Source organism: Schistocerca gregaria, chromosome 6, assembly GCF_023897955.1.
Source record: "Schistocerca gregaria isolate iqSchGreg1 chromosome 6, iqSchGreg1.2, whole genome shotgun sequence".
Lineage (NCBI taxonomy): Eukaryota > Metazoa > Arthropoda > Insecta > Orthoptera > Acrididae > Schistocerca > Schistocerca gregaria.
Window position 1 is genome coordinate 465,833,807 of NC_064925.1, and position 27,912 is coordinate 465,861,718.

At 47.7% G+C, this 27,912-nt stretch overlaps 7 non-coding genes across 7 annotated transcripts; all 7 read left to right on the forward strand.

Moving 5' to 3' along the window:
* Positions 1-1,965: 1,965 nt before the first annotated feature.
* On the forward strand, positions 1,966-2,040 carry Trnas-uga (transfer RNA serine (anticodon UGA)). Its single transcript has one exon. It is a non-coding gene; the product is annotated as a tRNA-Ser (tRNA).
* Positions 2,041-3,765: 1,725 nt separating this feature from the next.
* Trnas-uga (transfer RNA serine (anticodon UGA)) lies at positions 3,766-3,840 on the forward strand. The gene has a single exon. It is a non-coding gene; the product is annotated as a tRNA-Ser (tRNA).
* A 1,725-nt stretch (positions 3,841-5,565) lies between these two features.
* Positions 5,566-5,640, forward strand: Trnas-uga (transfer RNA serine (anticodon UGA)). The gene has a single exon. It is a non-coding gene; the product is annotated as a tRNA-Ser (tRNA).
* A 1,124-nt stretch (positions 5,641-6,764) lies between these two features.
* Positions 6,765-6,839, forward strand: Trnas-uga (transfer RNA serine (anticodon UGA)). The gene has a single exon. It is a non-coding gene; the product is annotated as a tRNA-Ser (tRNA).
* Positions 6,840-7,364: 525 nt separating this feature from the next.
* Trnas-uga (transfer RNA serine (anticodon UGA)) lies at positions 7,365-7,439 on the forward strand. Its single transcript has one exon. It is a non-coding gene; the product is annotated as a tRNA-Ser (tRNA).
* Positions 7,440-8,563: 1,124 nt separating this feature from the next.
* On the forward strand, positions 8,564-8,638 carry Trnas-uga (transfer RNA serine (anticodon UGA)). The gene has a single exon. It is a non-coding gene; the product is annotated as a tRNA-Ser (tRNA).
* Positions 8,639-10,363: 1,725 nt separating this feature from the next.
* On the forward strand, positions 10,364-10,438 carry Trnas-uga (transfer RNA serine (anticodon UGA)). Its single transcript has one exon. It is a non-coding gene; the product is annotated as a tRNA-Ser (tRNA).
* Positions 10,439-27,912: the final 17,474 nt, after the last annotated feature.

Consider the following 27,912-nt stretch of genomic DNA (forward strand, 5'->3'; position numbering starts at 1 on the left):
TCATGGGTTGAGAGGGCACGTGAGGTTATTTCCGTGATTCCAAAATTTATTAAAATTTGTAAAGTGCTTAGCAATATGAGATTCTTATCATTATGACGTTACACCTTCTCCGACGTGGATGGAAGAGCTGATACGGTTAACAAGGGGGTCATAATGCCGTGGTACCTTCTCCTGATGGAAGCTGGCACACTGCTGTTGTATATCTGGTCCTTTATATCCCCAATACCGGCATTCAGACGAAGTTAACATTCGAACTGGTCCCACCCATGTTCTATAGGGGACAGGCCTAGGGATCCAACTGGCCATAGGAGTACCAGAATATCACATCGACAGTTCATAGAGACACGAACCCTTTATGGATGTGCTTTGACCTGCTGAAAACTGACAACATGTTACTGTCCCTCGAAAGACTGGAACATACCCGTTACTCTTTCGCTATTAATATTTACTTTAGGTATTGATACTACCTATTGTCTCATTATTAACTGAATACGAAACTGAATTTTAATTAAATACAAGTCCACGTTTTTGCAATATGCTATGGACTTAGTGAAGCCACTGTGCTTCTTACCTTGAGCACACAATGGCTCTCCATTTGAAAGTTTCACTGAGTGCAATGTTATCTGAAGTCAACAATAGAATATAAATAATTTTAACCTAATGATTAAGCCATAACATTTATTTCTCTTTTATTTATTTACCCTGATCTGATTACAGCCATCACGTCCTCCCTTACATCGGAAAAGGGTTTCATACATACAGTACATTTGTTGCATCATAATTACCTAAGAAATAACTTGTTTAATAAACACAGTCGTTGTTAATTTTTAATTTTTAGATTCGCCGGTTTCCAGATTCTGTGAAGGGGAATAAAACATAGTGTTTTAGTGACAATCGAACTGAAGCATTTCTTATTAATTTTCACATAATGTAGATCTGATGATGATGTGTTAGAGGATCGAACCTAGTCATCTAAAAATTAAAAATATTAACGATTTAAATGAGACCACGACTGTGTTCATTAAATGAGACATAATATTAAGATATCGTAGTCTTTCATGGAACAATGTTGTTACGCTTTTTCACTCTGCACTTGCCCGCGAAAGGCAAAGGTCCCGAGTTCGAGTCTCGGTCGGGCACACAGTTTTAATCTGCCAGGAAGTTTCATATCAGCGCACACTTCGCTGCAGAGTGAAAATCTCATTCTGGAAACATCCCCCAGGCTGTGGCTAAGCCATGTCTCCACAGCATCCTTCCTTTCAGGAGTGCTAGTTCTGCATGTTTCGCAGAAGAGCTTCTGTAAAGTTTGGAAGGTAGGAGACGGATACTGGCAGAAGTAAAGCTGTGAGTACGGGTCGTGAGTCGTGCTTCGGTAGCTCAGTTGGTAGAGCACTTGCCCGCGAAAGGCAAAGGTCCCGAGTTCGAGTCTCGGTCGGGCACACAGTTTTAATCTGCCAGGAAGTTTCATATCAGCGCACACTTCGCTGCAGAGTGAAAATCTCATTCTGGAAACATCCCACAGGCTGTGGCTAAGCCATGTCTCCACAGTATCCTTCCTTTCAGGAGTGCTAGTTCTGCATGTTTCGCAGAAGAGCTTCTGTAAAGTTTGGAAGGTAGGAGACGGATACTGGCAGAGGTAAAGCTGTGGGTACGGGTCATGAGTCGTGCTTCGGTAGCTCAGTTGGTAGAGCACTTGCCCGCGAAAGGTGAAGGTCCCGAGTTCGAGTCTCGGTCGGGCACACAGTTTTAATCTGCCAGGAAGTTTCATATCAGCGCACACTCCGCTGCAGAGTGAAAATCTCATTCTGGAAACATCCCCCAGGCTGTGGCTAAGCCATGTCTCCACAGTATCCTTTCTTTCAGGAGTGCTAGTTCTGCATGTTTCGCAGAAGAGCTTCTCTAAAGTTTGGAAGGTAGGAGACGGATACTGGCAGAAGTAAAGCTGTGAGTACGGGTCGTCAGTCGTGCTTCGGTAGCTCAGTTGGTAGAGCACTTGCCCGTGAAAGGCAAAGGTCCCGAGTTCGAGTCTCGGTCGGGCACACAGTTTTAATCTGCCAGGAAGTTTCATATCAGCGCACACTTCGCTGCAGAGTGAAAATCTCATTCTGGAAACATCCCCCAGGCTGTGGCTAAGCCATGTCTCCACAGCATCCTTCCTTTCAGGAGTGCTAGTTCTGCATGTTTCGCAGAAGAGCTTCTGTAAAGTTTGGAAGGTAGGAGACGGATACTGGCAGAAGTAAAGCTGTGAGTACGGGTCGTGAGTCGTGCTTCGGTAGCTCAGTTGGTAGAGCACTTGCCCGCGAAAGGCAAAGGTCCCGAGTACGAGTCTCGGTCGGGCACACAGTTTTAATCTGCCAGGAAGTTTCATATCAGCGCACACTTCGCTGCAGAGTGAAAATCTCATTCTGGAAACATCCCACAGGCTGTGGCTAAGCCATGTCTCCACAGTATCCTTCCTTTCAGGAGTGCTAGTTCTGCATGTTTCGCAGAAGAGCTTCTGTAAAGTTTGGAAGGTAGGAGACGGATACTGGCAGAGGTAAAGCTGTGAGTACGGGTCATGAGTCGTGCTTCGGTAGCTCAGTTGGTAGAGCACTTGCATGTGAAAGGCGAAGGTCCCGAGTTCGAGTCTCGGTCGGGCACACAGTTTTAATCTGCCAGGAAGTTTCATATCAGCGCACACTCCGCTGCAGAGTGAAAATCTCATTCTGGAAACATCCCCCAGGCTGTGGCTAAGCCATGTCTCCACAGTATCCTTTCTTTCAGGAGTGCTAGTTCTGCATGTTTCGCAGAAGAGCTTCTCTAAAGTTTGGAAGGTAGGAGACGGATACTGGCAGAAGTAAAGCTGTGAGTACGGGTCGTGAGTCGTGCTTCGGTAGCTCAGTTGGTAGAGCACTTGCCCGTGAAAGGCAAAGGTCCCGAGATCGAGTCTCGGTCGGGCACACAGTTTTAATCTGCCAGGAAGTTTCATATCAGCGCACACTCCGCTGCAGAGTGAAAATCTCATTCTGGAAACATCCCCCAGGCTGTGGCTAAGCCATGTCTCCACAGTATCCTTTCTTTCAGGAGTGCTAGTTCTGCATGTTTCGCAGAAGAGCTTCTGTAAAGTTTGGAAGGTAGGAGACGGATACTGGCAGAAGTAAAGCTGTGAGTACGGGTCGTGAGTCGTGCTTCGGTAGCTCAGTTGGTAGAGCACTTGCCCGCGAAAGGCAAAGGTCCCGAGTTCGAGTCTCGGTCGGGCACACAGTTTTAATCTGCCAGGAAGTTTCATATCAGCGCACACTTCGCTGCAGAGTGAAAATCTCATTCTGGAAACATCCCCCAGGCTGTGGCTAAGCCATGTCTCCACAGTATCCTTCCTTTCAGGAGTGCTAGTTCTGCATGTTTCGCAGAAGAGCTTCTGTAAAGTTTGGAAGGTAGGAGACGGATACTGGCAGAAGTGAAGCTGTGAGTACGGGTCGTGAGTCGTGCTTCGGTAGCTCAGTTGGTAGAGCACTTGCATGTGAAAGGCAAAGGTCCCGAGTTCGAGTCTCGGTCGGGCACACAGTTTTAATCTGCCAGGAAGTTTCATATCAGCGCACACTTCGCTGCAGAGTGAAAATCTCATTCTGGAAACATCCCCCAGGCTGTGGCTAAGCCATGTCTCCACAGTATCCTTTCTTTCAGGAGTGCTAGTTCTGCATGTTTCGCAGAAGAGCTTCTGTAAAGTTTGGAAGGTAGGAGACGGATACTGGCAGAAGTAAAGCTGTGAGTACGGGTCGTGAGTCGTGCTTCGGTAGCTCAGTTGGTAGAGCACTTGCCCGTGAAAGGCAAAGGTCCCGAGTTCGAGTCTCGGTCGGGCACACAGTTTTAATCTGCCAGGAAGTTTCATATCAGCGCACACTCCGCTGCAGAGTGAAAATCTCATTCTGGAAACATCCCCCAGGCTGTGGCTAAGCCATGTCTCCACAGTATCCTTTCTTTCAGGAGTGCTAGTTCTGCATGTTTCGCAGAAGAGCTTCTCTAAAGTTTGGAAGGTAGGAGACGGATACTGGCAGAAGTAAAGCTGTGAGTACGGGTCGTGAGTCGTGCTTCGGTAGCTCAGTTGGTAGAGCACTTGCCCGCGAAAGGCAAAGGTCCCGAGTTCGAGTCTCGGTCGGGCACACAGTTTTAATCTGCCAGGAAGTTTCATATCAGCGCACACTTCGCTGCAGAGTGAAAATCTCATTCTGGAAACATCCCCCAGGCTGTGGCTAAGCCATGTCTCCACAGTATCCTTCCTTTCAGGAGTGCTAGTTCTGCATGTTTCGCAGAAGAGCTTCTGTAAAGTTTGGAAGGTAGGAGACGGATACTGGCAGAAGTGAAGCTGTGAGTACGGGTCGTGAGTCGTGCTTCGGTAGCTCAGTTGGTAGAGCACTTGCCCGCGAAAGGCTAAGGTCCCGAGTTCGAGTCTCGGTCGGGCACACAGTTTTAATCTGCCAGGAAGTTTCATATCAGCGCACACTTCGCTGCAGAGTGAAAATCTCATTCTGGAAACATCCCCCAGGCTGTGGCTAAGCCATGTCTCCACAGTATCCTTTCTTTCAGGAGTGCTAGTTCTGCATGTTTCGCAGAAGAGCTTCTCTAAAGTTTGGAAGGTAGGAGACGGATACTGGCAGAAGTAAAGCTGTGAGTACGGGTCGTGAGTCGTGCTTCGGTAGCTCAGTTGGTAGAGCACTTGCCCGCGAAAGGCAAAGGTCCCGAGTTCGAGTCTCGTTCGGGCACACAGTTTTAATCTGCCAGGAAGTTTCATATCAGCGCACACTTCGCTGCAGAGTGAAAATCTCATTCTGGAAACATCCCCCAGGCTGTGGCTAAGCCATGTCTCCACAGTATCCTTTCTTTCAGGAGTGCTAGTTCTGCATGTTTCGCAGAAGAGCTTCTGTAAAGTTTGGAAGGTAGGAGACGGATACTGGCAGAAGTGAAGCTGTGAGTACGGGTCGTGAGTTGTGTTTCGGTAGCTCAGTTGGTAGAGCACTTGCCCGCGAAAGGCAAAGGTCCCGAGTTCGAGTCTCGGTCAGGCACACAGTTTTAATCTGCCAGGAAGTTTCATATCAGCGCACACTTCGCTGCAGAGTGAAAATCTCATTCTGGAAACATCCCCCAGGCTGTGGCTAAGCCATGTCTCCACAGTATCCTTCCTTTCTGGAGTGCTAGTTCTGCATGTTTCGCAGAAGAGCTTCTGTAAGGTTTGGAAGGTAGGAGACGGATACTGGCAGAGGTAAAGCTGTGAGTACGGGTCATGAGTCGTGCTTCGGTAGCTCAGTTGGTAGAGCACTTGCCCGCGAAAGGCGAAGGTCCCGAGTTCGAGTCTCGGTCGGGCACACAGTTTTAATCTGCCAGGAAGTTTCATATCAGCGCACACTCCGCTGCAGAGTGAAAATCTCATTCTGGAAACATCCCCCAGGCTGTGGCTAAGCCATGTCTCCACAGTATCCTTTCTTTCAGGAGTGCTAGTTCTGCATGTTTCGCAGAAGAGCTTCTCTAAAGTTTGGAAGGTAGGAGACGGATACTGGCAGAAGTAAAGCTGTGAGTACGGGTCGTGAGTCGTGCTTCGGTAGCTCAGTTGGTAGAGCACTTGCCCGTGAAAGGCAAAGGTCCCGAGTTCGAGTCTCGGTCGGGCACACAGTTTTAATCTGCCAGGAAGTTTCATATCAGCGCACACTCCGCTGCAGAGTGAAAACTCATTCTGGAAACATCCCCCAGGCTGTGGCTAAGCCATGTCTCCACAGTATCCTTTCTTTCAGGAGTGCTAGTTCTGCATGTTTCGCAGAAGAGCTTCTCTAAAGTTTGGAAGGTAGGAGACGGATACTGGCAGAAGTAAAGCTGTGAGTACGGGTCGTGAGTCGTGCTTCGGTAGCTCAGTTGGTAGAGCACTTGCCCGCGAAAGGCAAAGGTCCCGAGTTCGAGTCTCGGTCGGGCACACAGTTTTAATCTGCCAGGAAGTTTCATATCAGCGCACACTTCGCTGCAGAGTGAAAATCTCATTCTGGAAACATCCCCCAGGCTGTGGCTAAGCCATGTCTCCACAGTATCCTTTCTTTCAGGAGTGCTAGTTCTGCATGTTTCGCAGAAGAGCTTCTCTAAAGTTTGGAAGGTAGGAGACGGATACTGGCAGAAGTAAAGCTGTGAGTACGGGTCGTGAGTCGTGCTTCGGTAGCTCAGTTGGTAGAGCACTTGCATGTGAAAGGCAAAGGTCCCGAGTTCGAGTCTCGGTCGGGCACACAGTTTTAATCTGCCAGGAAGTTTCATATCAGCGCACACTCCGCTGCAGAGTGAAAATCTCATTCTGGAAACATCCCCCAGGCTGTGGCTAAGCCATGTCTCCACAGTATCCTTCCTTTCAGGAGTGCTAGTTCTGCATGTTTCGCAGAAGAGCTTCTGTAAAGTTTGGAAGGTAGGAGACGGATACTGGCAGAAGTGAAGCTGTGAGTACGGGTCGTGAGTCGTGCTTCGGTAGCTCAGTTGGCAGAGCACTTGCCCGCGAAAGGCAAAGGTCCCGAGTTCGAGTCTCGGTCGGGCACACAGTTTTAATCTGCCAGGAAGTTTCATATCAGCGCACACTTCGCTGCAGAGTGAAAATCTCATTCTGGAAACATCCCCCAGGCTGTGGCTAAGCCATGTCTCCACAGTATCCTTTCTTTCAGGAGTGCTAGTTCTGCATGTTTCGCAGAAGAGCTTCTGTAAAGTTTGGAAGGTAGGAGACGGATACTGGCAGAAGTAAAGCTGTGAGTACGGGTCGTGAGTCGTGCTTCGGTAGCTCAGTTGGTAGAGCACTTGCCCGTGAAAGGCAAAGGTCCCGAGTTCGAGTCTCGGTCGGGCACACAGTTTTAATCTGCCAGGAAGTTTCATATCAGCGCACACTCCGCTGCAGAGTGAAAATCTCATTCTGGAAACATCCCCCAGGCTGTGGCTAAGCCATGTCTCCACAGTATCCTTTCTTTCAGGAGTGCTAGTTCTGCATGTTTCGCAGAAGAGCTTCTCTAAAGTTTGGAAGGTAGGAGACGGATACTGGCAGAAGTAAAGCTGTGAGTACGGGTCGTGAGTCGTGCTTCGGTAGCTCAGTTGGTAGAGCACTTGCCCGCGAAAGGCCAAGGTCCCGAGTTCGAGTCTCGGTCGGGCACACAGTTTTAATCTGCCAGGAAGTTTCATATCAGCGCACACTCCGCTGCAGAGTGAAAATCTCATTCTGGAAACATCCCCCAGGCTGTGGCTAAGCCATGTCTCCACAGTATCCTTTCTTTCAGGAGTGCTAGTTCTGCATGTTTCGCAGAAGAGCTTCTCTAAAGTTTGGAAGGTAGGAGACGGATACTGGCAGAAGTAAAGCTGTGAGTACGGGTCGTGAGTCGTGCTTCGGTAGCTCAGTTGGTAGAGCACTTGCCCGTGAAAGGCAAAGGTCCCGAGTTCGAGTCTCGGTCGGGCACACAGTTTTAATCTGCCAGGAAGTTTCATATCAGCGCACACTCCGCTGCAGAGTGAAAACTCATTCTGGAAACATCCCCCAGGCTGTGGCTAAGCCATGTCTCCACAGTATCCTTTCTTTCAGGAGTGCTAGTTCTGCATGTTTCGCAGAAGAGCTTCTCTAAAGTTTGGAAGGTAGGAGACGGATACTGGCAGAAGTAAAGCTGTGAGTACGGGTCGTGAGTCGTGCTTCGGTAGCTCAGTTGGTAGAGCACTTGCCCGCGAAAGGCAAAGGTCCCGAGTTCGAGTCTCGGTCGGGCACACAGTTTTAATCTGCCAGGAAGTTTCATATCAGCGCACACTTCGCTGCAGAGTGAAAATCTCATTCTGGAAACATCCCCCAGGCTGTGGCTAAGCCATGTCTCCACAGTATCCTTTCTTTCAGGAGTGCTAGTTCTGCATGTTTCGCAGAAGAGCTTCTCTAAAGTTTGGAAGGTAGGAGACGGATACTGGCAGAAGTAAAGCTGTGAGTACGGGTCGTGAGTCGTGCTTCGGTAGCTCAGTTGGTAGAGCACTTGCATGTGAAAGGCAAAGGTCCCGAGTTCGAGTCTCGGTCGGGCACACAGTTTTAATCTGCCAGGAAGTTTCATATCAGCGCACACTCCGCTGCAGAGTGAAAATCTCATTCTGGAAACATCCCCCAGGCTGTGGCTAAGCCATGTCTCCACAGTATCCTTCCTTTCAGGAGTGCTAGTTCTGCATGTTTCGCAGAAGAGCTTCTGTAAAGTTTGGAAGGTAGGAGACGGATACTGGCAGAAGTGAAGCTGTGAGTACGGGTCGTGAGTCGTGCTTCGGTAGCTCAGTTGGCAGAGCACTTGCCCGCGAAAGGCAAAGGTCCCGAGTTCGAGTCTCGGTCGGGCACACAGTTTTAATCTGCCAGGAAGTTTCATATCAGCGCACACTTCGCTGCAGAGTGAAAATCTCATTCTGGAAACATCCCCCAGGCTGTGGCTAAGCCATGTCTCCACAGTATCCTTTCTTTCAGGAGTGCTAGTTCTGCATGTTTCGCAGAAGAGCTTCTGTAAAGTTTGGAAGGTAGGAGACGGATACTGGCAGAAGTAAAGCTGTGAGTACGGGTCGTGAGTCGTGCTTCGGTAGCTCAGTTGGTAGAGCACTTGCCCGTGAAAGGCAAAGGTCCCGAGTTCGAGTCTCGGTCGGGCACACAGTTTTAATCTGCCAGGAAGTTTCATATCAGCGCACACTCCGCTGCAGAGTGAAAATCTCATTCTGGAAACATCCCCCAGGCTGTGGCTAAGCCATGTCTCCACAGTATCCTTTCTTTCAGGAGTGCTAGTTCTGCATGTTTCGCAGAAGAGCTTCTCTAAAGTTTGGAAGGTAGGAGACGGATACTGGCAGAAGTAAAGCTGTGAGTACGGGTCGTGAGTCGTGCTTCGGTAGCTCAGTTGGTAGAGCACTTGCCCGCGAAAGGCCAAGGTCCCGAGTTCGAGTCTCGGTCGGGCACACAGTTTTAATCTGCCAGGAAGTTTCATATCAGCGCACACTTCGCTGCAGAGTGAAAATCTCATTCTGGAAACATCCCCCAGGCTGTGGCTAAGCCATGTCTCCACAGTATCCTTCCTTTCAGGAGTGCTAGTTCTGCATGTTTCGCAGAAGAGCTTCTGTAAAGTTTGGAAGGTAGGAGACGGATACTGGCAGAAGTGAAGCTGTGAGTACGGGTCGTGAGTCGTGCTTCGGTAGCTCAGTTGGTAGAGCACTTGCCCGCGAAAGGCAAAGGTCCCGAGTTCGAGTCTCGGTCGGGCACACGGTTTTAATCTGCCAGGAAGTTTCATATCAGCGCACACTTCGCTGCAGAGTGAAAATCTCATTCTGGAAACATCCCCCAGGCTGTGGCTAAGCCATGTCTCCACAGTATCCTTTCTTTCAGGAGTGCTAGTTCTGCATGTTTCGCAGAAGAGCTTCTCTAAAGTTTGGAAGGTAGGAGACGGATACTGGCAGAAGTAAAGCTGTGAGTACGGGTCGTGAGTCGTGCTTCGGTAGCTCAGTTGGTAGAGCACTTGCCCGCGAAAGGCAAAGGTCCCGAGTTCGAGTCTCGGTCGGGCACACAGTTTTAATCTGCCAGGAAGTTTCATATCAGCGCACACTTCGCTGCAGAGTGAAAATCCCATTCTGGAAACATCCCCCAGGCTGTGGCTAAGCCATGTCTCCACAGTATCCTTTCTTTCAGGAGTGCTAGTTCTGCATGTTTCGCAGAAGAGCTTCTGTAAAGTTTGGAAGGTAGGAGACGGATACTGGCAGAAGTGAAGCTGTGAGTACGGGTCGTGAGTTGTGTTTCGGTAGCTCAGTTGGTAGAGCACTTGCCCGCGAAAGGCAAAGGTCCCGAGTTCGAGTCTCGGTCGGGCACACAGTTTTAATCTGCCAGGAAGTTTCATATCAGCGCACACTTCGCTGCAGAGTGAAAATCTCATTCTGGAAACATCCCCCAGGCTGTGGCTAAGCCATGTCTCCACAGTATCCTTCCTTTCTGGAGTGCTAGTTCTGCATGTTTCGCAGAAGAGCTTCTGTAAAGTTTGGAAGGTAGGAGACGGATACTGGCACAGGTAAAGCTGTGAGTACGGGTCATGAGTCGTGCTTCGGTAGCTCAGTTGGTAGAGCACTTGCCCGCAAAAGGCGAAGGTCCCGAGTTCGAGTCTCGGTCGGGCACACAGTTTTAATCTGCCAGGAAGTTTCATATCAGCGCACACTCCGCTGCAGAGTGAAAATCTCATTCTGGAAACATCCCCCAGGCTGTGGCTAAGCCATGTCTCCACAGTATCCTTTCTTTCAGGAGTGCTAGTTCTGCATGTTTCGCAGAAGAGCTTCTCTAAAGTTTGGAAGGTAGGAGACGGATACTGGCAGAAGTAAAGCTGTGAGTACGGGTCGTGAGTCGTGCTTCGGTAGCTCAGTTGGTAGAGCACTTGCCCGTGAAAGGCAAAGGTCCCGAGTTCGAGTCTCGGTCGGGCACACAGTTTTAATCTGCCAGGAAGTTTCATATCAGCGCACACTCCGCTGCAGAGTGAAAACTCATTCTGGAAACATCCCCCAGGCTGTGGCTAAGCCATGTCTCCACAGTATCCTTTCTTTCAGGAGTGCTAGTTCTGCATGTTTCGCAGAAGAGCTTCTCTAAAGTTTGGAAGGTAGGAGACGGATACTGGCAGAAGTAAAGCTGTGAGTACGGGTCGTGAGTCGTGCTTCGGTAGCTCAGTTGGTAGAGCACTTGCCCGCGAAAGGCAAAGGTCCCGAGTTCGAGTCTCGGTCGGGCACACAGTTTTAATCTGCCAGGAAGTTTCATATCAGCGCACACTTCGCTGCAGAGTGAAAATCTCATTCTGGAAACATCCCCCAGGCTGTGGTTAAGCCATGTCTCCACAGTATCCTTCCTTTCAGGAGTGCTAGTTCTGCATGTTTCGCAGAAGAGCTTCTGTAAAGTTTGGAAGGTAGGAGACGGATACTGGCAGAAGTGAAGCTGTGAGTACGGGTCGTGAGTCGTGCTTCGGTAGCTCAGTTGGTAGAGCACTTGCCCGCGAAAGGCAAAGGTCCCGAGTTCGAGTCTCGGTCGGGCACACAGTTTTAATCTGCCAGGAAGTTTCATATCAGCGCACACTCTGCTGCAGAGTGAAAATCTCATTCTGGAAACATCCCCCAGGCTGTGGCTAAGCCATGTCTCCACAGTATCCTTTCTTTCAGGAGTGCTAGTTCTGCATGTTTCGCAGAAGAGCTTCTCTAAAGTTTGGAAGGTAGGGGACGGATACTGGCAGAAGTAAAGCTGTGAGTACGGGTCGTGAGTCGTGCTTCGGTAGCTCAGTTGGTAGAGCACTTGCATGTGAAAGGCAAAGGTCCCGAGTTCGAGTCTCGGTCGGGCACACAGTTTTAATCTGCCAGGAAGTTTCATATCAGCGCACACTCCGCTGCAGAGTGAAAATCTCATTCTGGAAACATCCCCCAGGCTGTGGCTAAGCCATGTCTCCACAGTATCCTTCCTTTCAGGAGTGCTAGTTCTGCATGTTTCGCAGAAGAGCTTCTGTAAAGTTTGGAAGGTAGGAGACGGATACTGGCAGAAGTAAAGCTGTGAGTACGGGTCGTGAGTCGTGCTTCGGTAGCTGAGTTGGTAGAGCACTTGCCCGTGAAAGGCAAAGGTCCCGAGTTCGAGTCTCGGTCGGGCACACAGTTTTAATCTGCCAGGAAGTTTCATATCAGCGCACACTCCGCTGCAGAGTGAAAATCTCATTCTGGAAACATTCCCCAGGCTGTGGCTAAGCCATGTCTCCACAGTATCCTTTCTTTCAGGAGTGCTAGTTCTGCATGTTTCGCAGAAGAGCTTCTGTAAAGTTTGGAAGGTAGGAGACGGATACTGGCAGAAGTAGAGCTCTGAGTACGGGTCGTGAGTCGTGCTTCGGTAGCTCAGTTGGTAGAGCACTTGCCCGCGAAAGGCAAAGGTCCCGAGTTCGAGTCTCGGTCGGGCACACAGTTTTAATCTGCCAGGAAGTTTCATATCAGCGAACACTCCGCTGCAGAGTGTAAATCTCATTCTGGAAACATCCCCCAGGCTGTGGCTAAGCCATGTCTCCACAGTATCCTTTCTTTCAGGAGTGCTAGTTCTGCATGTTTCGCAGAAGAGCTTCTCTAAAGTTTGGAAGGTAGGAGACGGATACTGGCAGAAGTAAAGCTGTGAGTACGGGTCATGAGTCGTGCTTCGGTATCTCAGTTGACAGTCGTGTTCCTTCACTCGGCCAGTGCACATCGCTCGGTGACGGGCGGTAGCGCTTGCCAGTGTTTACGTCGCGAGCAGTGCTGGGGTGGAGAGCTGAGCAGCGTGTGCGAGCGCTGTTAACGTTTGTTTCTGTATAACTGTTGTAAGTAAGATGTCGACAATTAACAGAGCGAACAGCGTTCAGTGTGTTTTCGATCGCGCTGCCTTGCGACCGACGGCGTTTGAAATTTATGAGTGGATCTTTGAGGATTTGAAATTGCCTGAAGACATAGTCGACACATTCCAGTTGGACTTTGTGCAGTACTCGTTATTTATCAAATTTATTTCGAGTGACACTTACGAGAAATTCGCTGAGGAGCATGTTGGTGTGAGACCATTCCGTCATAATGATGGCAGTATTAGTAATGTCCAAATCGTGCCTTCGGGATACGGAGTAAGAACCGTCAGGGTATTTAATGTGCCACCTGAGTGCCCTAATGATCTGATTGCACGTTCTCTGTCACTGTACGGCGCTGTTTTGTCAGTTACAAATGAAAAATGGTCGAGTGCCTATCGCTACCAAGTTAATAGCGGGGTGCGCAGTGTACGTGTAGACTTGAAAAAGGATATACCTTCGTTTGTTGCCATTGGCGGCTGTCGTGCACAAGTAACTTACATTGGTCAACCCCCTACCTGTTCGATCTGCCATTGAACTGAACATCTGCGGATGAACTGTACACGTAGACGTCCATTTCAACTTCCACGGGAACGTCCTGCAGACGGTAGTGAAAAGCTAGTACCACTATTGAGTGAGGTGGTCGCGGGGGCTGTACCACCATCCCGGCAGCCGGAACATGTCAGCGAGGCGGAGGTGCCAGTTCAGGTGGAATGCAGTGCCAAAGACATTCGCGGTAGGACGGACGTCGATTCGGCACCGTGGCAGTTACCGCTGGATACCAACGATGCGCCAGCCACCTCTGAAACTAAGCAGTGTGAGATACAGGAGCGGGTGCAGATCAGTTTGCCTGAACCACCCCTATCGGTAGAGACTGTTGCAGACACGAAGAAAGGCCGCCGAAGGAGAAGCAAAGGGAATAGTAGCAAAGAGGAAAAGTCGAATGATTTAGGACCCGTACACATGTCAGAAAGTGGCAGCGAGACTGAACCTCAATCTTCTTGCTCCGTGCGCTGCGAGGACACCGCGAGGCAAGAACGCATTCGTGAACAAACCAAACACCTGAAGGCACTACTGAGCGCTGAAAGGGATCAGAGCACCGTAACGGCCAAGAGGAAGAGCGAGCAGAGCAGCGAGCAGCTGCAGCAGCGCTCCCGCAGGAACTCGCTGACGTCAGTCGCAGCCCCGCGTTGTGGCCAGGCGGATGCGACCACGTTGACGGACTCAGCCGGCGGTGGCGGGCAGGGCGGCGCGCGCACCGCGCAGCACCCCGACAGCAATGAACCGTGGTGGCAGCAGAACGTGGAGATGCAGCAGTAGCTGCTCTCGCGCATGACCATCGCGCTGCGACGTTCCCCTCCCTGGCCCGTTATTGGTTTTGACATTTCGTTTCGTACTCCAAACGTTACCAACGAGTTTGGTTCAAAGCCGGAGAGAAGGACGATGCGAAACTCACAGCTCATTGTCCTCTGAACCATCATGGGTGACAGCCAAACCTACAACATTACCACACTTAACGTCAATAGAATTCAAAAAGCGGTGAAACTGCGTTCGCTCGATGATTTCTTGTATGGTACCAGCGTTGACATTGCCCTCCTACAGGAGGTAGTCACAGCCTTAGAAGTGCCCGGTTACGTTCTTATTGATAACATCAATCTTCAGGATGCTGTAGGCACTGCCATCCTTCTGCGCGACGGTATACCCTTTACGGATGTGCAGCGGCTGCCCAGTGGTCGTGGCATTTCTCTTCGAGTGGATGGTGTGCAGATTGTTAACGTGTACGCCCCCTCAGGTAGCACTCATAAGAGAGATCGTTAAAAATTTTATAAAACCCAGGTTCCCATTCTTCTTAGCGGTTATCGTGAACATCTCATCCTTGGTGGTGACTTCAATTGTGTGCTCAACGACAGAGACCAAACTCCTAACACGAACAGATGTATCGAACTTGAACATTTAATTCATGGCATGCGTCTTCACGATACATGGGAACAACTGCACGGTGAACGGGTAGCGTACACCTTCGTAACCAGTCATTCTGCCAGTCGGCTGGATAGGATCTATGTGTCCGATGCCCTCCAGCGACACACTGTGAACTGTGACATAGCTCCTGTCAATATCTCCGACCATTGTGCATATCAGTGTTACCTCAACCTACACCGCCAGCCAATTTACCGCGGGAAGGGCTACTGGAAATTGAATGTCAGCCTTCTGCAGGATGCCCAACTTGAAGAGGAGGTGAACTTAACGTGGCAACAGCTCCAGCGGCACCGACGTCGTTACGCTAGCGTTCTACAGTGGTGGATTCAGTGTGCTAAGCCTAAATTACGCCTGACCGTCATGAGCTACGCCCGACAAAAAAGCTTTTGGCAGAAACAGACTATTGAATTTTATTATCGCTGTTTGAGAGAACTGTACAGTCGCACTAACAATCCTTCTCGAGACATCGACGTAAAGATCAAACGATATAAAGCGAAAATCACGGCGATACAACGCCAACGAATGCATGGCATCATCGTGCGAGCCCACCCTAAGGACGTTGCCGCCGAAGAACGGGCCTCTCTGTATCACATCCTGAGAACGACGAAACGGTGTAAAGCCATGTTGATTGAAGCCGTCGTTGATGACGCTGAGAATGCCATCACGAAGCAACGTGACATCATCTCGCACGTCTACGACTATTATAGTCAACTTTACAAGAAGCAACTCGTTGATGAACACTCGTGCGAGGATTTTCTTAGGACCTTGAGCTGTCGCTTGTCACAACAGGATAATGCAAAGTTGGAATCTGTTTTCACACAGGACGAAATCCGACTGGCGGTTCACAGTGCAAAGAAAGGGAAATCACCAGGACCTGATGGTCTCAGCGCTGAGTTTTACCAGCGATACTGGAACGTCCTCGGTCCGACACTCCTCGAGATAGCGAATGAACTCTGGCGCCTGGAAGTCATACCCAAAGCATTTACGGAAGGTATCATCCTGCCCTTACCGAACAAAATCATCACCAGATCGATTAAGCTAAGGATGCAAACCGTTATGTACAAGGTTTTAGGCAGTTACCAGTACAGTGCAGTGCAAGGTCGAAGTGCAATCTCAGCTGCCTGCGATTTGAGGGACATCATCTGTTCATATGCTGAAACTAAAGGACAGGGCGCTCTGATCTTTCTAGATTTTGAGAAGGCTTATGACCGTGTACGTCATAATTTCCTCTTTCAAAGCATGAAGAAACTAGGATTTGGACCTCAACTCATAGAATTAATTCGCAAACTTACTACAATCGCCTCTTCACGGATTCTCATTCATGGCCATTTTACAAAAGAAGTTTCCATCGAGCAGTCCATCCGCCAAGGATGTCCTCTCTCAATGATTTTGTACGCCATTGCAGTAGAGCCGCTCCTGAACAACTTAGTGCATAGCGGGATCGGGCTTAGCGTCGAGTCTGTCACTATCCCATGCATTGCGTATGCTGACGATATATGCGTAACTGTGTCATCATCGCAACAACTTCTGTCAGCAGCAACTCTTCTACAAACATTCACGTTTCTTTCAGGAGCAACACTCAATAGAACTAAAACCACAGTTTTGCAGATCGGTGGCGGTATCGGAGACATATCCCATGTTACCTGGTGCAAGGTAAAGGATTCTCACACAACCCTCGGTGTTACTTTTGAAGCCAAACCAGACAAATTCCTGACGAAGAACTGGTCACACATGCTTCATAAATTACGTGCTGCTTTGATACTTCACTCCGACCGTGACTTGAACATACTACAGAAAGTTAAGACCATCGAGATCGCCATTACGAGCAAGATGAATTATTTGGCGCAAATTCTTCCAATCTCCGACCACCTAGCCAAGAGTATACAACAAGCGTTATGTTGGTTTATTTTTAGGGGGCATATTTTCAAAGTTCAATTCGATACCTTAACCTTACCTTCGTCCAAAGGTGGCCTTAACCTCATTAAAGTACACAAAAAATGTGTCACCCTGCTCCTAAATCGCATCAGGAAGGAGTTTCGTACCCGGAGGACCAGTCTCATCAGAAACCTCATTCAGCGGTGGAAACCTCATAGCTTGGACCCAACCGTTAATATCGCGGGCATTCCACTTTCTTACCGACATGTGCGACTATACTACATGGAAATGAGGTACATTCGACACAGCATCGTCGATACCGGAAGCCTGACGAACAGGAAGCTTTATGACCTTCTCATGACAACAAACCACAGGAATCGTCTCGAAGAAAAATATCCACATACTCATTGGAGTATAATATGGCGGAATGTGCACAACGACATGTTATCATCACGCGTCATAGCAGACTGGTATATCACAGTCAACGATAAAGTAGCAACGAATGAAAAGCTACATAAAATAGGCCTTCAACCAACGCCCAACTGTGACGCATGCGGAAGAGTCGATACGCTCCTTCATAGGTTCACTTGCGGACATGCAGAAGAAATTACAACATTTCTTCGTCAACGATTGTCAGTGATAGACCGTACGACGCCCAGTGGTGTAGAACTTTTAGAGATCACTCAGCCACAAAAACTGAGGTATCCGCGAGCAAAAAACAACGCTACAACGTGGATCATGGGCCACACAGCATCGTTTATTATGCAGAATAGGCATGCTACTTTTCTAGACTATTATTCTTACATAGAAATTGAACACTTTAAAATAAGATAACATTGTGACTATAGGAGGATATTTGGAAATATGCTGAAAATCATAATTAACGGTTAAATGCTTCAAATACAATATTTGGATAGTAGAGGTTGCCAGTTGCCTGTATGTATGAATCCTATTTGCTTCCTGGGACTTTATTTCTTGCCGAAATTTTACGATACTATTCAGATGCTCACCAATGCAAAAGGCATTTTTTTTCCTTCCCATTTTCCTCTCAACATTTTCCTCTCTCGCAGAGCAGCGGAGCAACTTTCCTTTCGACAATGATGTGATAGTCTTTTGTGCACCTCAAGAAGACATTTCCTTTCTTTTCTTATATTGCGTAACGGCAGCCTACAACTCATAAATACTATTTTCATTCTATTTTCATTACGAATCGAAGCACATGTTTATTTTTCCCCGCCTAAAAAAAAAAAGTTGGTAGAGCACTTGCCCGCGAAAGGCAAAGGTCCCGAGTTCGAGTCTCGGTCGGGCACACAGTTTTAATCTGCCAGGAAGTTTCATATCAGCGCACACTCCACTGCAGAGTGAAAATCTCATTCTGGAAACATCCCCCAGGCTGTGGCTAAGCCATGTCTCCACAGTATCCTTTCTTTCAGGAGTGCTAGTTCTACATGTTTCGCAGAAGAGCTTCTGTAAAGTTTGGAAGGTAGGAGACGGATACTGGCAGAAGTAAAGCTGTGAGTACGGGTCGTGAGTCGTGCTTCGGTAGCTCAGTTGGTAGAGCACTTGCCTGCGAAAGGCAAAGGTCCCGAGTTCGAGTCTAGGTCGGGCACACAGTTTTAACCTGCCAGGAAGTTTCATATCAGCGCACACTCCGCTGCAGAGTGAAAATCTCATTCTGGAAACATCCCCCAGGCTGTGACTAAGCCATGTCTCCACAGTATCCTTTTTTTCAGGAGTGCTAGTTCTGCATGTTTCGCAGAAGAGCTTCTGTAAAGTTTGGAAGGTAGGAGACGGATACTGGCAGAAGTAAAGCTGTGAGTACGGATCGTGAGTCGTGCTTCGGTAGCTCAGTTGGTAGAGCACTTGCCCGCGAAAGGCAAAGGTCCCGAGTTCGAGTCTCGGTCGGGCACACAGTTTTAATCTGCCAGGAAGTTTCATATCAGCGCACACTCCGCTGCAGAGTGAAAACTCATTCTGGAAACATCCCCCAGGCTGTGGCTAAGCCATGTCTCCGCAGTATCCTTTCTTTCAGGAGTGCTAGTTCTGCATGTTTCGCAGAAGAGCTTCTGTAAAGTTTGGAAGGTAGGAGACGGATACTGGCAGAAGTAAAGCTGTGAGTACGGGTCGTGAGTCGTGCTTCGGTAGCTCAGTTGGTAGAGCACTTGCCCGCGAAAGGCAAAGGTCTCGAGTTCGAGTCTCGGTCGGGCACACAGTTTTAATCTGCCAGGAAGTTTCATATCAGCGCACACTCCGCTGCAGAGTGAAAATCTCATTCTGGAAACATCCCCCAGGCTGTGGCTAAGCCATGTCTCTACAGTATCCTTTCTTTCAGGAGTGCTAGTTTTGCATGTTTCGCAGAAGAGCTTCTGTAAAGTTTGGAAGGTAGGAGACGGATACTGGTAGAAGTAAAGCTGTGAGTACTGGTCATGAGTCGTGCTTCGGTAGCTCAGTTGGTAGAGTACTTGCCCACGAAAGGCAAAGGTCCCGAGTTCGAGTCTCGGTCGGGCACACAGTTTTAATCTGCCAGGAAGTTTCATATCAGCGCACACTCCGCTGCAGAGTGAAAATCTCATTCTGGAATATATAAATGTTTGTAAAAGTTTCTTTTTGGGGGAAAGGCAACAGCTTTTTTATATTTTTGTAGCGCATGGAAAGATGCTAATGCTTTTCATCTATTATTATTCCTAGACTCTTTGCTGATGGAGAGAAGTTGCTCTTTATCCCGTTTAGAGTTGAACTTGGTAGGGATTCCCGACATTTCGACTTAAATGAACCTAGAGCGCCCAACCAGTACCTCTTGGGTATGGATGGGTTCAGCTTCAACTAGTGCACACAGGTCGATATTGAGATTCTTGGTTTTGTACTTAGATACAACTGGAGGTCATCAGAGTACATGTGGTATTTGCAATAGGACAAAACTGATAATACCTGGGGCTCGCCTGATACTATTTGCCCCCACCGTGACCTTACGGAGCCGAACATGACCCACCGCTGGCGAGACGCTAGGTGTGATCGAAACCATTGCATTGCACTGGCCGACGGCTATGTATTCCAAGATCTTGAATACCGCAGGAGAAATGAAAATAGGTCAGTAATCAGAGGGTGATGTGACAGTGTCCTTTTTAGATAATGGCTTAACTCGTTTCTGGGTCGTGTACGCCCGTTTTGGTGTGCGGTTGGTCCCGACTTTACGGACGACATCACCCTCGCGCAGGGGATCGCTGAGGTGTCGTACACGCTGGAGTGTTGAAATACTGAACATAAGAAAAGGAGTGCGTATTCTCCGGACCTAAACGTAATAGAGCATGTCTGGGATACTCTTGGCAGACGTATTTCTCAGCGGATACTCCTACCGCGAATCGTATAAGAACTGAAAACCGTGTTGGTAGCCGGGGTGAATAACAGTGTAAAATGTGTTCGAGTGTCAGAGGAGGGAATATTCCTTACTGACAGTACAAAATCGACCTTTATGTTGGGAGTTTGACCAGTGTCGAACATCAGCGTTATTAATGTCTATTATACTGCTTCGTGCTGAAATCTGTACCGTTTTTATATAAATATAACACGGCACACCTGTTACCTATGTACCGTTTCATGTCGTCCATAACTGTCTGAAATTTTTCATGTCCAACAATGTCTGTTTCTCAGCAGTTATGAAGCAAATTATTCTTGAGATGGAGCTACGTAAGGAAAGAATGTGTGGAAGATGGCCAATTGTAATGTGAGCGTTTGAAAGTAACCATGTACATCCGATGCTTATTTGATCACAAATGGTATCTGTGGTGTCACCGCCAGACACCACACTTGCTAGGTGGTAGCCTTTAAATCGGCCGCGGTCCGTTAGTATACGTCGGACCCGCGTATCGCCACTATCATTGATTGCAGACAGAGCGCCGCTACACGGCAGGTCTAGAGAGACTTGCTAACACCCGCCCCAGTTGTACAACCGACTTTGCTAGCGATGGTTCACTGACAAAATATGTTCTCATTTTCCGAGACGATAGTTTAGCATAGCCTTCAGCTACGTCATTTGCTACGACCTAGCAAGGCGCTATTATTAGTTACTATTGATATTGTGAATCATGTACCGTCAAGATCGACGTTCATCATTAATGGATTAAAGTTAAGTATTCCACCAGTTACGTCCGTTTTCTCAATTCTAATTTCCTTGTCATGTTCCAGACCTCACGCCAGCCTGTGTGAGCTAAAACACGTGCCTTCCGGCCTCCTCTAGTAACACGGTGTTTGCTCTCCTGCCAACCACAACAATATCTTTGTGGATATTCTGTTGATTGTCGAGATCTAGAACACCAAATTCGTCAGAGAGAAACACTAACAGTAGTCTACCAGATAAATGCAGCAAAACAGCGTTTTTATTTCTTGTTTTTTTTTCGTACTTCATACCTTCATTAGTAGCAGTGCTGAGATATACTCTCCATTCTTGAGCCTATACTTAGCGTCTTTCATTAGTAGTTGCGCCATGGGCTGCGATGTTTACTATGTAGATGTGACCGCTGGTCACTGGTTAAGCGATGGAGGATACGACCTACCACCCACGTCCAGAAACCTTTGTTGGATATCGGACAGTAGTTTCCGTCAGGTTGTAGCAGTGACGCAAGTGAGATGAACCGTCATGCTTGCGTGATTTCTGCCCAGACGCCAACGCGGAGACGGGCCTGTTCTCATTGGCTTCACCACTGTGCTCCAATCGCCGTACGGGGAGCAAGCTTGTCGAGTCCGTGAGCAGCGGGCGTCATGTTAATTAAACCTGAATCAAAACAAGCAAGGCCGAGCGTGCAGGCTAATCCGGCGAGACCGCGCCTGCGATAAGGCTATTCGTAATTCAGACTGCCGCCGCGTTATTACGCCGATAACCTCCGCCGCCTGGCGAGCCCATTCGCCACTAACGCGAGGGCTCTCCGGCAGGCCGGGTAATTCATTAGGTGACCCCCCAACCCCTTCCCAGGTACAAGTGGCTGGCGGCCGGTTATCGGCGACCGACTCAGTCGAACAGCCGGGCCAGGTCCCCGTCCGCTGCGCCACGCGATAAATCCCCGTCTCGACACGCCACCCCTGCCGAGTCACACGCCACCTGTTTCGTTTCAGGCCACAGCCGAACCAGATGCATTCCGCTCTGTTGTCCTGAACCGTTTTTCTCCCTTTCGCCATCCTGTCAATGCTATACGAGGAATGCTTCAGGGGCGTTGGGAAAGTAGGAGCAATTGTAGATCCCACCTCCCCTCCCAACTTATGTGACACGGGGATTCTTTGCACATAAACTTGTATGAAACACCCTTGTGCTCTACAGTTTAGCGGTGCTACCCATTTTAAGGGCAAATTCTGTGAGAAGGTCCGGTGGAATACTGCGTTAACTGCAGGTAGCTGGTGAGTGTGGTGTATGGCCATTTGGGCTGACAAAGGCGATGTGGTGCGTCGTCATACACGCTAAGACAACAGCGATGTTGATTTATTGCGAGACAGGGTAGTCTGTAACACCATAGCTCTAATAATCTACTGATTTATTTTGCCTTTTGCTTTATTTAATGTTACATCGTTGACCTTTTGTAAATGTGTTTGATTGAATAGGTAACACTAAATTGCATACTCCTTTCTTTGTAAAACCTTTGATGTCATGATTTGATTCTATGAAATGTAGTGTATCTGTCATTTAAATTCTTTGCCCCAATTGGAGGGTGACAAAACTTACTCTGTACATTTAGAATTTGGGTGAATAATTTTTTTGTAGAAATACCAATATGTGCAAATGTTCTGTTTCATTTTAAATGTTTGTTTGCTGTTATGTAAACTGCTGACATTCACTTAGGGTTCTTAGATCGTTTGTATCTTAGAGGTATAGTGGTTCCCCTCGGGAACGGAACTGTGCAGCGCTCGCAAATTGTGGTTGGCTAGGTAGAAAAGGTGGAAACAAGAGTCAGTTGGGGACGACTTACCAAACTATGTACTGCCCATGTAAAAGTTGTATATTGTGCTGGTTCCGAGAGAGGCTTTTCCTGCCACTTTCCAATGCCTCGGATGGATGGATAAAGAGTTGGAAATATTTTGGAATTCATGTCTACCATCGCCACCAAGAAATGACAGGCTCCGGCAATTCTACCCGCTATTCCACCTACCAACATGCAGTTGCCACCACATTGCGCAATCACTGTAATGGAGCACTATAGTAATGCACAGCGAAGGATCAGCTCATTGGATGTTTTAGTGTGCACTAATATAAGGTAACTTATGACTGAATTCATGTACCTACCTTGATTTTTTCCCTATCACAACAGTTCTAAGGTTCCTATCTATTTGAACTATGATTACCGAAGGTACTAGTTTGTAAAATAAATGAAAGCCTCAGAGCCAAATAGTTAATTGAATAACGTTGTTTGATCTTTGGTAAGAAGGGAATATTCAGATTTACTGTCGATTTAGTGAAACTGTGGAAGGTAGTAAATGTAGCTTTGTGAAAGCCTCCCATTGATGGAAACAGTCCAATTTAAAGTTTTGTAGAGTTTCAAAGTCACCTATTTAATCATTTACTTGAAAGTCGAAGACTGTGTTAATAAAGACAATTTGCTGTTTCTTTTAAAGATTAAAAGTTCTTAAAACTGAGGCTTATAAAGTTTTGCTTAGTTAATGATCATAGTGCTGCCTGTAGTAAATTTTAAAAGGTGAGTCAGTTTCTTGAAAATTTGTCAACATTGTGTCTCACTGTAGTAAAAGTGGAAAACTGCAATACTGGAAAGTTATATACTCATGACTGCCAAGTACTTGTTACTTTTGGGCAATGCAAGTGCATATTAACAGTGTAATAAGATCCACAGGTTACTCTTTTAACACTATTTATGAAAACAATAATTTCTTTATTCTAAAGACAGTGAGAAGTTACCTGTTAGTGAATTCCATTTAACTTTCATTCTAAATAGAATAGTATTTAGCTAAGAGAGACTTACCCTGTGACCAGTTCATAATTTTGCAGTGAACTACATTTATAATTTTATGTCAACTAGGAAAGTGTTTGAAAATTAATACTTAACCTATCTCCAATTTATGATTCTGCAGTGAATATTAATAGTAATGTTATAAAGCTTGTTCGGTTTGAATAAGCCCTGAATGTAATAGTGTGTTCCGTTATCTGTTAGATTTATGCAAATAGTCTGTCCTGCTCTGTCAGCTTCCAGTCTTAACCGTGAACATATGCAGGTGTCAGAGTTGATTGCACTCGCGTGTGGCAAAATATAGGTTGCGTTTGTCCGTTAAAGTTACTCATACCTACTTTCTTAAACAAGAACGTTAATCTTTCTCTTGCATAATTAGGCTGGCGACCGTTTTCCTTATTCTTTAAAGAGTGTAGCTAGGTAAAACATTATTTGTTACTGTCTCAATATTTACGTAATTCTGACTTTCACTTCCGATAAGCCACCTCCGTTAGGTACAACGCGGTCAATATAACAAAATTCCTCTCAGAGGGTAACACTGCTCTGTTGCTTTATACCATAATTATTCTAATAAAACAGTTCTGTCTTACAAACTGCCTCCAGCTTCGAGGTTACTGGTATCGCAATAGCGGATGGTCGTGTTATACATGGCTTTTCCGTGACAGGACTATTTATTCTTTTGGGGCATAGAACGTAATAAGCCAGGCATGGTATTTGATTATATAAGCTACGTAAATCCAGTTGCAGTGTTACAAGTCTTGCTCGGTGTAACGTGCCAGCACAGTGATAAAGTCTGACGCAGGCAAGTGGGTTATGGTGGTGTGGCCGAGTACCTGGTCTGAAGTGGAACTGCTGTCTGGAATGAATAGCTGGCGATTCTGTATCAGAGCCACTCGCAGCCAATCAGTCTACCAGGATGAAGGGACTAAGCCAGATGAAACGACACTAAGCCTCCAGCAGCAGTCACGGTTTTGAGTCTGAGTTGCAGAACCAGCTTTTCCACACTAATCCCACGCACTGGACGTGGTTCCACAGTGCAGCTGGCCTTCGTGGGTCGCTCCAACAGCCGCCGGAGTCTTGAGCAGAGACAGTGAGTCGCACACCTGCGCACAACAGCCGCCTCCCAACAAGCAGTGGACGCAGGGGTTGGCTGCACACTTCAGGCGTCTGTATGCAGTCATTCAACACGTAGTTGCGTACCTCTGCATAACTGCTATATGTCTCCACACGTCGCTGACGACAGTGCTCTGGATACACAACAGGGGTGCGTGCCAAGCACCTTTAGCAGACGTCACCAAAGCAAGGTACGAGCGTTCCAGCCAGCTGGTCGATCACTAGTAGCCATCTGGCGGACCACCAGCCCTCCTTCCCACGGGGAGGGAATGTGGTTGGCTGGCCGGAGTGGCCGAGCGGTTCTAGGCGCTAAGGCCTGGAACCGCGCTACCGCTACGGTCGCAGGTTCGAATCCTGCCTCGGGCATGGATGTGTGTGATGTCCTTAGGTTAGTTATGTTTAAGTAGTTCTAAGTTCTAGGAGACAGATGATCTCAGGAGTTTAAGTCCCATAGTGCTCAGAGCCATCAGAACCATTTGAATGTGTTTACCTCCCCACGTCGAGTCCATGTTGATATGCAAATTGAAAATAACTTATTGATTTTAATAGACGCTGCCCTCTGGCCTGCCAGTCAACCTCAACCTTCACTCGTCTGACATCTTGACGACATATCCGTCCCTCCATCCCCAGAGTCTATAACAGAATGAAAAGGAAGAGGACTCCAAAATAATACCGATGTTGCTTGGCTTGCTTAGCTCCTTCTGTGAAGCACAGGAACCAGTGAATAGTGGCACGGTGCCACAGTCATGTCAGAAATCCGTCTGGTCCTCTGGGTAGAGCCCTCCCACGTGAGCGTGTGTCCAGAGACATGTAAGGTACATCCTGTCAAACGGTTTTGGATGTAGGGGAAGGAGGCTCATTGGACGATAAGGATCACACATCCCTGCATTCTTTGGGGCGTTGCAACGATTTCAGCATGCATCCAGACTGTCTGGAATTCTCTTGAGCTAATTACTTGGATGAAGTTTGCTGCGACGTTTAGGTGTCTTTGTAGGATGTTGGTAATTCGGGAACAGTGGGGTTTACTTGTTTCTTGACTTATTGCGGTCTTATGGGATCTAAGGTTCTTTTGGTTCACTTATAACTACTGGTAGACACTCGTCGACGTGTTCGACGTCCTCAGCATCCACTGAGTCGGTGATTAGCGTAAAATTACTGACAAAGACGTCAGCCTTGGTGTTTACGTTCGCATTAGGTTCACAGACGGTGCAGTTGTCCACTGGAAGCGGCGGAACTTCGTGTGGCGTTTTAGTGAACAGTAATGTCGCCTTCCACACGGTCTCACCTTCAAGGGACAGGTTCGTAAATTGTTTCTGTCAATAACTGCATTCTATGTTCTTCTACTGCAGTTATAATGAGCAGTAGAAATTTGCAGTGTGGCAATTGACACAACCAGTGGTTGAGTCATTCTTACGGTTCCTTCTCTTACTTGTTCTTCGAACTCTGGACTGAATGGTGGGAGAAATAATGAGGACATTAGTGAAAGGGGAACCAAGTGTGCAACACCATGGAGGACTCGTGGACTCATTGGCAGCTTAGGTACAGAAGAAGAAGAAGATGAGCAGGATACACGCATGCGAGATGCAGTTCCATAGAATCAGGATAGGGCTAACTAGAGCGAACAGAGTAAGGTGTGAGACGAGATTAAGACGATACTGACATATTTAAAAGATGAGATTTTGCTAGGTACAAAGTTAGGCTCATGAAATAACAATAGGAGGCAACAGACGAAGAGGGAGACCCCGAGAAACATGTTTTTGAATGTCCATTCTTTGGTCTGGAGATCAGGGGGACTACGGCCGTTCATTTATTGTGTGGCTACCAGTTTCGGCCCTTCAGCGCACCATCTTCATGCCTCGGTTGATGCTGAAAGGGTTACTGCGATTCATATGTACGGTGTATCAGTAGCCAACAATTTGTTTACGCAGTCTGCCTGTAACTGTGATACTGTCTCTCCAAAAATCAACTGTCACATGTCTGTTGTCCGTTGACAGTGACAGGGACGGCTGTGAGTCTTTCATTTTCTTACAACTGAGAGACGTGGGTCGTTGGAGGAAGGAATGTTGTGAAGAAGAGAAGACGCTATTCGCAGGCAGCCCGTGCTTCCCTGTCAGGCACCACTCCATACGCAGCGGTTTTTGTCGCGGCGTTAACCGCAGCCTACACATGGAATGGTAATTCTCTAGTGGGGCTGTCGCTAGTCCCGAACCAACGGTGTGGGTTGACATAAAATGTTGCGTGAACTCCATTACTTGTTCTCGGATAATAGGCACAGATGTGGAGGGATTCCAGTGTGCTTCATGCACAATTCGTGACTCTCTCTTGCGATGATCAGATGTGGTTCTTGAGGACGCATATACCTGCATTGACATTCCCATGCAGACCAACATCGGGTCACTGTCATATCCCAGTGCCCCAAAAATCTGGATATTGCAGCGTTCGACCAGCTACCGAAACGGAGACCCCAAGTGGGGTCGCTTTCAAACACTGTCAGGTGCTGATAGCGCTGTCTCACACGACAACGTGGCGTGTCACAGTCCTTCACAGTGACTGCTCAACAAGTGACCCTGTTAACGCTCCTTATATTCCCTGTTAAGCCTGGAAACAACACGAAACAGGCACACCACAAACAGGTTCAGGTGACCGTTCCACATGTCACATAAAACTGAAACTCTTAATCATTGACATACCCACCGATTGCATCCAGCTGTACGTTGTTACATAGAGATCGAATCATGCTTTATTTGTCACGTAGTGTATTTAATTCTTTCCAGTGGGTGCGTTCTTTGCTACTTGGTCGCCCTTCTCAGTGACATCACAAACCTGGTCCCGTGGTGCATACATATGAGACTTCTGTATAGTTTTCCCGTAGAGCCGATACAGAAACAGGTATATTCCCTTTATCCTCCCCAACTGATGTTAGAGTTTGTAACGCGGAGAGCAAACTCGTTAATCATCCTGTGTAGGCTTTCACGGTCGGCGTCTTCATCATTAAACACTTCCGGGCTGAAATGCTGAGGTCGATCTGCAGAATTTCTTCTGCCTGACGTTTCGTTCTCAACTACGGAGAACATCTTCCGAGGTGAGTCGACGACTGGCTGCTAGGAGCTGGGGCCGCCGCTTATATGGAGATCATAGAGGGTGCCATCGCACGTCATGTGGCGTCGATGTGTAGCTATCTCTGGCTATCGTCTGTTCTCTCGATTGCAGGCAATCGATTGTCACCTGATTGATGCAACGTCGACAGCTAAATTTTGTCCAATTTTAATCCTTCTTCTTTAGGATTAAAATTGCATTGATGTTTGTGGATTTCAACTGCCTCTCTATACATACGTGTATAATAATGCGACGTCCTCGCTAGCACGCTTGCTCACCGAATTTTATTTCGTGATTTTCATCCTTAAAAACATGTTCCGCTACTGCCGATTTGTCGATATGTTCCAGGCGACAGTTTCTTTTGTGCTCCGTCAAACGTGTATTGATGCTTATTTTTGTAGTTTCTACACTCCTGGAAATTGAAATAAGAACACCGTGAATTCATTGTCCCAGGAAGGGGAAATTTTATTGACACATTCCTGAGGTCAGATACATCACATGATCACACTGACAGAACCACAGGCACATAGACACAGGCAACAGAGCATGCACAATGTCAGCACTAGTACAGT